We start from the raw sequence: 8,183 nt of genomic DNA, 5'->3' as shown, positions 1-8,183 counted from the left end.
CCGGTGGGGTCCCTTGGCCTGGCCTGCGGGGATCGGTCCAAAACTGGCTCTCCAACATCCCCCAAGGGGTCCCGGATTGCGAGAGGGTGGTTCTCGGGTGATGCACCCCGGAATCGAGCCCCCTCCTCTCTCGTTCCGGGTTCGTCAACTGAGAACTGCAGCTGCCAAGGCACCACAGCTTGGCAACTCCTGTGTTGAGTGTCTGCCCCCTGGTGGTCATAGCTACCAGTTGGATGGTTGGCAGTCAGAGGATCACTTAGGCTTTTCTATATATAGATATTATTATAGCAGGCAAGTTATGAACATTTTGAAGTGATCAGAAACATTTTTTTAACCTTTCAAGGACTCATGGTCAAGTATTCATAGATTCTAGTATTGCACCCAAATGCCAGGTAGTAAAATTCCATCTCGTTCAATACACACTCAGGTGTTAACTCCATTGGTAGTTTATGACCAGGCTTTCAGAGCAGGAAAGAAATTGTTTTCCATTCCTAATAGGTATCAAACAATACATGAGGCATTTGAAGTCTAAAGAAATAACAGAGAATTATCATATAATTTCTTAAAAAATGAATGATAATAGATTTGCCAAGTACAGCCCAAATGTCTCTTTTATCACTACATGTTTTGTCAATTTTGACCCTGGCAAGCTTCCCTCTATTTTTTAAGGACATTTAACAATGTGCTTCAATCATTTTCAGTTAATTGTAGCACTAACACATTAAATCATGGCTTTAAAATTCATGCCAAATTACAGATTGGAAGGGGAATTGTGGTAGCACATGTTGAAATATCGAGTGTTAACAAGTATAGCCATCTTGAACATAACATCTGGATAGGGAAAAACGATGGTAAGGATGTGAGCTGGTACACAGAGAGAATAAATTGTCACTCATTTTCTAAATATGGAAGTTTTACTGGAGATCAGGTTTAAACCAACGAAAAGGAAAATTAAAGCACATCACTCAGAAGTTAAAGGTCACACATTTTTGAAATTTTTGAACTTAGGGCCTTTGCATAGATTGTTTCTACTCCCTGAAACACTTCTCACCATAGCTTGCTACCTCCTCTGCTTACCAGTGATAAGGGGGATGGATATCCATTCTTTGTATAACCATAGCATCTACTATAGTCTTTATTACATTGTAATCATGCTATCTATGTATTTATATTTATTTAAATGTCTTTTCTAATATCCAAGAGTCCCTTAAGAGTGGTGGTAGGGCCCTGGCTGTTGTGGCTCAGTAGGTTGGGCAGCATCACCTGCACTGAAAGGTTGTTGGTTCGATCCTGGACAGGGGACATGCCCAAAGTTCAGGCTTGATCCCCAGCAGGAGGCAGCCAATCAATGTTTAACTCTTAAATTGATGTTTCTCTCCTCTCCCTCTCCCTTCCTCTCTCTAAAATCAATAAAAAAGCTTTAAAAAAGAAAAAGAGTAGCGGTAGTACTTTAGTTTTTATTCTATCTCTGTACCTACTTTTAAATGCCTGGTAGCACTTAAGAAATTCTTGCTTAACAAATACATGAAAATAAGGCCTATTAGAGGCAGTTAAATATTTGTTAATGCTTGTAAAGCTAAATTCATGTTTTCTTGCCTTCCCACGTCTTCATAAGCCTTTTCTGGGAAAAACTGTACCAAATAGGAATGTTATTTGGAAATCACTGCCCCTCGTCACAAAAGATACATTAAGAGAAATCTACTTATGAAAATCACAAAATTTCTACATTTCTCTTGCCTCAACAAAAATTCAAAATGTTTTCTTCCAGTTATCAATTTTTCTTCATGGGGTAAAATACTGCCAAATCTTTCACCTATCACACAAAGATTCTGATGTACATGATGGCCGAGAAATTTGCAAATAGAAGGTCTAGTATGTTGGGCTTCTATTTTGCAGCAAACCCATGGGTGGCACAGGACAGAGTTTGTTTGCCTGGGGAATGTGATCATTAGCATCAGAACTTTTATAGGTTATGATAAGTAAGAGTGATAAATAAAAGAACCTGTATAATAGTTGACTACATAGAATTCTAAAGGTGGAAAAAAGAGAACAAACATATATATTGATTATATCAATATATATTGATTGAACACTTTATATGGTGTAGTACATAGAATATAGGCTCTGGCCCTAACCGGTTTGGCTCAGTGGATAGAGCATCGGCCTGCAGACTGAAGGGTCCCAGGTTCGATTCCAGTCAAGGGCATGTACCTTGGTTGCAGGCACACCCCTAGTAGGGGGTGGGCAGGAAGCAGCTGATCAATGTTTCTCTCTCATCAATGTTTATAACTCTCTATCCCTCTCCCTTCCTCTCTGTAAAAAATCAGTAAAATATATTTTAAAAAAAGAATATAGGCTCGACTCAGACTGCCAAGGTTCAAATTTATCTTTGACACTTAGTAAATGTGTGACTTTGGAAAAGTTTCTATTTTTAATATATATATAGTATTGATTTTAGAAGAGAAGAGGGAGAGGGAAAAGGGAGAGAGAGAAACACTGATGTGAGAGAGAAACATCAATTTGTTTATTTCCCCTATGTACATACCCTGACCTGGGACTGAACCTGCAACCCAGGTGTGTGTGCTGACCTGGAATCAAACAGGCAACCTTTTGGTGCACAGGATGATGCTCAACAAACTGAGCCACTCTAACCAGACTGGAAAAGCCTCTTAATCACCAATGTATATACAGATCTGAGCCTCAATGTCTTCACCTGAAGAATGGAGAAAGGTAAGCTTATACTTCATAGAATTTGGGGGAGTATTAATGATATGTGTGATGTAAGTTAAATCTTAGAATAGTCTCTGGCACATGGAAAGTGCTATGTGTGTACTTGCCTTAGTTATTATCATTATTAATTTAACCCAGATCAGCTATTTTTTTTCTAAAATTTCTACAATTAGAAGTTTGGATTTCCTGTACAATAGCATAAGTAAAATGGCAAAGATATATTTTTCTTTTAAGAAATCAGGAAAATCCAAAAGTCTCATGGCTGATTTGGTAACTGAAGGTTTTATTACTGTTAAAAAAAATAAGGCAATTTGTGTAAGCAATCATTATTGACAGAAAGGCCTGCGGGTCCTCTCTGCCCCCTAGGTTATAGTCTTGTGTATAAACTGAATAGCACTAACAATTTTTTGAGTGAAGTTTCTTTTCCAAATTGAGTTTTGAAAAATATTGAGTAGGAAATGAAGGTGATGATGATTGAGGAGTTGGAATATAATCAATCAACAGTCAGGTAGGAGGACATATAACCGAAGATGACTTTTGTGAAAACTGTAATCAAAGAAACATTATTCTGTCATCTAAATTTATCCATCCAAGCATAGAGTACATTTGGCAGTGATGAAAATACGAATTAGTATCTGAATTAAATCTACTTAAGCAGCTATAAAGAATATCAAGTCAGGAAGGCAGTTTCTGATGCAATCAACACAAATTTACTATTGGTGATTGTCAAGAATAATTGAAAAGGCTGCTACTTTCATGATATTTTAAGCTAAAGAAGTTTGATATCTATACATCCTAATCCCTTTTATACAGGAAATAAATCTGAATAGCCCACTTTGTCCCTATCTGTGCATAATTTTACAAGATATGCTATAAATGAAGAAAGATACTCAAACATTTATTAGTATAGTATTTCCTGGTCGTAGGTCACAAGTTTTAAAAGTAGATCAACAATTTCTTATTCTGGTAGTTTTAAGTTGATCTACTAGCCACAGAGATTAAAGTCTAAGATACTAAATAAAAACATTTTTACAGACTGTATAATATATGAATTAAGTAAATTACAAAATACAGTTTTTAAAGGAAAATCTTTACTGATGGAAATGATCAGATTCTGGCCAAAAGGGACAAATCTTCTGGTTGACCAATAGGTGTTAATAACCTCTCACTTACTTTTGAAAATTCAATTAAAAAAAACAGCTTTGTGGGGGGCAAACTGAACTGAGAGTCTGACTTTATAAAACTCGTTGGAGTCTACCTTAAGATAAAAAATGGCATTAGAATAAATAATATTCATATTAGAAGCTATTAAAACTTTGGCAAATTTTATGATGGTTAACATTCCACAGCAGATTGGGCCTGGGCTGAGCTCTAATGGTAAATAATAGAAATGATTTTGTGTCTGCCCTAGGTTCCATCAATGTAATAGAGAGGATGATGCATCTTAAATTACATGGTATAGTGCCTGGCACTTAAAAAATACTAATGATGTATTACTTCTGAATATTTCATGTCTACATGAACATGGCCTCTGATTAGATATATACATAGAACCCTATATTCACAATCTATCCTAATTCATACTTAGAGCATCTCTTTGAGCAAAAGCATGATAATTATTTACGTCTTAAACTTACTGAGGAGACAGCTTGAGAATACATTGTTATCAACATATTTTTTTTCTAATGTTTATAGATGAGGATAAAAGATTTATTGACACAATTGTTTATACCTCCTCTGATCTACTGAAGGCTAAGAATTTTAGTGCCTTCCTTTTGACTTAAGTATGTGTCATTGGAACCTCTAATTCAATAAAAAGTCAATATATTATTATAATTGTACACTATTGAACTTATAAGGAAAATATATTTGCCAGAAATGAATGTTCAAATCACTTGGCCTTATCATTTATGATAATCCTTGGACTGCAGATATGAAATATCTGTCATTTCTGGGGAGAACCTTGCTCTGAGTTCAGCTGGTTTTATTAAATGAGAAATTTATAACCTTTCTTGAGCAAATTTTTGCATCACCAGGTACCAAAATATTAGCAGATAGGATAAATAATATATATATAATTGACAAAAATGAGACAATAATTATTTCATACAAAATTTGTGCTTTTAACAAGATTAAAAGTTCCTTCTCTAATGCTCATTTAAAATGGAATAAGAAAATCAAAAATAATTTTGCATTCCTTGGTGCCAAAAAATAATCACAAGGTATTTCAATGAGTGTTTGTTTGAAAATCTTTAAGTTTAGTAAAATAATCTGTACCTAGTATAGATTTATAAAAATATTTTATAATGAATTTAAGCATTTAACATATAATAAGCTATTTAGATTTGCTATTTCTGCTTTAGTTGTTTTTAGTAATTTATTTTAATAGATCTATACATTTCATCAAAGTTGTTTAATTATTACCATAATATTACTTACAAAATTATCTTATCTTTATACCTCTAGGATCTATAGTGATATTCTCTATTTACATTCCTGTTATTAATTTGTGTTCTTTCTCTTCTTTTGTTCCTTGATCAATGTAGCCAATGAGTTATCAATTCTATTAACCTTTCAAACAATAAAACTTGACATTTAAATTTTTTCTCTCTACTGTTTATCTGTTTTGTATGTTATTGCCTTCTGTACTTTATTATTTTCTTCACTCTGATCCATTAGGTTAACCTTTTAGTTTTTCTCTTTTTTTAATATATTTTATTGATTTTTTTACAGAGAGGAAAGGAGAGGGATAGAGAGTTAGAAACATCGATGAGAGAGAAACATTGATCAGCTGCCTCCTGCACACCCCCTACTGGGGATGTGCCCGAAACCAAGGTACATGCCCTTGACTGGAATTGAACCTGGGACCCTTCAGTCCTCACGCCGAAGCTCTATCCACTGAGGCAAAGCAGTTAGGGCTAGTTTTTCTTTTTTCTAGTTTCTTATGGTGGGAGCTTATATCATTGATTTTAAACCTTTCATCTTTCCTAATATTCGGCAGTTAAAATGTAAAGTTGTCTTTCAAGGACAGTGTTAGCTGTGTTCCACAAAGTTTGATATATTTTATTATAGTTCATAAATAAATAAAAATATACTTTTACTTCCCATTTGATCTCTTCCTTATGTTATTTAAAGATGTTTTATTTGCCAAAAAATATATATTTTAATTGATTTCAGAGAGGAAGGGAGAGAGAGAGAGAGAGAGAGATAGAAACATCAATGATGAGAGAGAATCATTGATCAGCTGCCTCCTGCACACACCCTACAGGATATTGAGACAGCAACCTGGGCATGTTGAACTGGAATTGAACCGGGACTCTTCAGTCCTCAGGCCAATGCTCTATCCACTGAGTCAAACCAGCTAGGGCTAAAGATGTTTTATTTGAAAATAGTTAGTACTTTTCTATATGTTATCTCTCTTTTTGTTTGTTTGTTTTGTTTTTATTTTTTAAAATTTCTTTATTGATTACGGATTTACATATGTGTCCTCATCCCATTATCCCCCCAACCCCCCTCACTCATGCCCTCACCCCTCTGTTGTCCGTGTCCATTGGTTAGGCTTACATGCACGCATACAAGTCCTTGGGTTTATCTCTCCCTCTTACCCCCACCCTCCCCTACCTTCCCTCTGGGTTTGACAGTCTGATAGATGTTTCTCTGTCTCTGGATCTGTTTTTGTTCATCAGTTTATGTTGTTCATTATATTCCATAAATGAGTGAGATCATGTGATATTTGTCTTTCTCTGACTGGCTTATTTCACTTAGCAAAATGCTCTCCAGTTCCATCCATGCTGTTGCAAATGGTAAGAATTCCTTCTTTTTTACCACCGTGTAGTATTGGTCTCTAATTTCATTTAATTTTAGTCCCATTTGTTTTTTGTTTCACTGTTTTACTTTTATTGACTTCTTTTTTGACTGCTAAAAATCAGTATTCACTTTAATATATTTTAGAACATTGGCTATAATTCTTTGTACTTTTGTTTGTCTGATTCTTTGTATATTTGTATAGTGGTTATAATAACACTTTTTTCACTTCTAATGCAAAGTGGGAAAAGTACATTGGGATTAATATAGATGAGTGCAACAGGAGTAGAACTAATAAATGTATGAAAAAGTTACAATCTTTAAATGACTTTATTCAGAGAAAATAGTAGCTGGTCAACACTTTGACTTCTAACATTACTTAAATGTGGAATAAAACAGTGAAAACTAGGAGTGTACTCAAATTGTGGCCACCAAGGATACACATTGCCCTGTGCCATGTGAAAAAATGATAGCAAACAGGTTTTACTTTCTTTTAGTGTAGAACACACACTGTCAAGAGAAAGATACTTGCATGAGCATTCAAAATAAGAAATAGATTCATAACTTTTATTTATCACTTTGGCAATGTCAAGAAAGATAATGTATAAAATGTCAAGTTACTTTTCTAGGTAATGTGTTAGTATCTCAAATTGAGATTAAGAAAACAGTATTTTTTAAGGCTCAATTATTGTGCAAATTGCTGAGACATTGATTTTCTCCCCTAAACTTGATATTTTCACTTGTCAGATAAATTAAGTAATGATATATCATCACTCTTGTGAATATGCAATCCCACATAAAAGTAGTACACAAGAAAAATATAAAACTTTCCACAATTGAATGAATGGGAGCCTCACTTACTTCTCTCACACAAATCAAACACCAGAACTTGTAGTTATTGCGTTTGACATTCTTATCCACTAAGTATTGGGTGGTTTTCAGCACGAAATCTCTTCTTGGTTTCTGGGTTCATGGTCAATCTATAGAAAATTATATGTCAGACTATGAACCACTCATCATAATTTCCATCAACTACTAATTATACATGTTTCTAATTTGTATAATGAAGAGTAAAAATAAGCATGATTGGGTAGAAAACCTGAGCTATAGATCAAGTTATGTGCCAATAAGCTTAGTGTAGATAACTTTAGTGCAAGTTTCTAAACAATGTTTCATCTCTTGCTTGATATTCAATAATCCTTCATTATTGTTACTATCATTTAACTTTAAATATATATTTTCATTATTTGAAATGATAAAGAGTTTTGCCTGGCCAGCATGGCTCTGTGGTTGAGCATCAATCTATGAACCAGGAGGTCACAGTTCGATTCCCAGTCAGGGCACATGCCCCAGTTGTGGGGTCAATCCTCAATGGGGGGTGGGGGCATCTCTTGCTTGATATTCAATAATCCTTCATTATTGTTACTATCATTTAACTTTAAATATATATTTTCATTATTTGAAATGATAAAGAGTTTTGCCTGGCCAGCATGGCTCTGTGGTTGAGCATCAATCTATGAACCAGGAGGTCACAGTTCGATTTCCAGTCAGGGCACATGCCCCAGTTGTGGGGTCAATCCCCAATGGGGGGGTGGGGGCATGCAGGAGGTAGCTAATCAATGATTATCTCTCATCATTGATGTTTCTGT

The sequence above is a fragment of the Myotis brandtii genome, unplaced genomic scaffold (genome assembly GCF_000412655.1).
Source record: "Myotis brandtii unplaced genomic scaffold, ASM41265v1 scaffold8, whole genome shotgun sequence".
Classification (NCBI taxonomy): domain Eukaryota; kingdom Metazoa; phylum Chordata; class Mammalia; order Chiroptera; family Vespertilionidae; genus Myotis; species Myotis brandtii.
Note: the sequence above shows the minus strand (reverse complement) of the source record.